Here is a 1,333-nt window from a genome sequence, read left to right as displayed (position 1 = left end):
TTAAAGATATCTAGCTATATCCCTTCCCACCCTGTCGGTGTCCACTGAAAAAGCAGCAGCGCCTCTGCTTTTTGTAAAGAGGAGTGAAAAAAGCTTACAGCACCTGGTATTCCCAGGCGGTCTCCCATCCAAGTACTGACCAGGCCCGACCCTGCTTAGCTTCCGAGATCAGACGAGATCGGGCGTGTTCAGGGTGGTATGGCCGTAAGCAAATATTGTGCCTACCAAAGGTCCTTTTAAAGATACTCGGTGTCCACTGAAAAAAGCAGCAGCGCCCTCTGCTTTTTGTAAAGAGGAGTGAAAAAGCTTACAGCACCTGGTATTCCCAGGCGGTCTCCCATCCAAGTACTGACCAGGCCCGACCCTGCTTAGCTTCCGAGATCAGACGAGATCGGGCGTGTTCAGGGTGGTATGGCCGTAAGCAAATATTGTGCCTACCAAAGGGCCTTTTAAAGATACTATATCACCACGCTTTGCTCTTTCGTCTATACAGGGAGCGCCTGCAGATTTCCAGACACACTCACAGCTTTTAAATGTCAAATCAGAATGTACAAAGTGGCTATAAGGATCACAAATGTAGTGCAGTAAAAATATTAATATTTACTGTTGAAATGTAGAATACGTTAGCATAAAATTGAAAAGAAAATGATCGATGAGCTTAGGAATGATGAAAGCCATCATTTAACTGGATTTGTGTCATTTCTATACCGGCAAGTCATGATCTAGCTATATCCTTCCCACCCTGTCGGTGTCCACTGAAAAAGCAGCAGCGCCCTCTGCTTTTTGTAAAGAGGAGTGAAAAAGCTTACAGCACCTGGTATTCCCAGGCGGTCTCCCATCCAAGTACTGACCAGGCCCGACCCTGCTTAGCTTCCGAGATCAGACGAGATCGGGCGTGTTCAGGGTGGTATGGCCGTAAGCAAATATTGTGCCTACCAAAGGGCCTTTTAAAGATACTATATCACCACGCTTTGCTCTTTCGTCTATACAGGGAGCGCCTGCAGATTTCCAGACACACTCACAGCTTTTAAAATGTCAAATCAGAATGTACAAAGTGGCTATAAGGATCACAAATGTAGTGCAGTAAAAATATTAATATTTACTGTTGAAATGTAGAATACGTTAGCATAAAATTGAAAAGAAAATGATCGATGAGCTTAGGAATGATGAAAGCCATCATTTAACTGGATTTGTGTCATTTCTATACCGGCAAGTCATGATCTAGCTATATCCTTCCCACCCTGTCGGTGTCCACTGAAAAAGCAGCAGCGCCCTCTGCTTTTTGTAAAGAGGAGTGAAAAGCTTATATCACCACGCTTTGCTCTGTCGTCTA

General features: G+C 44.6%; 3 non-coding genes across 3 annotated transcripts; all 3 read right to left on the bottom strand.

Annotated features, from left to right (window-relative positions):
- Positions 1-91: 91 nt before the first annotated feature.
- On the bottom strand, positions 92-210 carry LOC129116827 (5S ribosomal RNA). The gene has a single exon (XR_008533703.1). It is a non-coding gene; the product is annotated as a 5S ribosomal RNA (ribosomal RNA).
- A 94-nt stretch (positions 211-304) lies between these two features.
- On the bottom strand, positions 305-423 carry LOC129116826 (5S ribosomal RNA). The gene has a single exon (XR_008533702.1). It is a non-coding gene; the product is annotated as a 5S ribosomal RNA (ribosomal RNA).
- Positions 424-802: 379 nt separating this feature from the next.
- Positions 803-921, bottom strand: LOC129116825 (5S ribosomal RNA). Its single transcript, XR_008533701.1, has one exon. It is a non-coding gene; the product is annotated as a 5S ribosomal RNA (ribosomal RNA).
- Positions 922-1,333: the final 412 nt, after the last annotated feature.

Source organism: Anoplopoma fimbria, unplaced genomic scaffold, assembly GCF_027596085.1.
Source record: "Anoplopoma fimbria isolate UVic2021 breed Golden Eagle Sablefish unplaced genomic scaffold, Afim_UVic_2022 Un_contig_9114_pilon_pilon, whole genome shotgun sequence".
NCBI classification, from domain to species: domain Eukaryota; kingdom Metazoa; phylum Chordata; class Actinopteri; order Perciformes; family Anoplopomatidae; genus Anoplopoma; species Anoplopoma fimbria.
The sequence above is the reverse complement of the archived record's forward strand: the minus strand, read 5'-3'. Positions and strand labels throughout refer to the sequence as shown.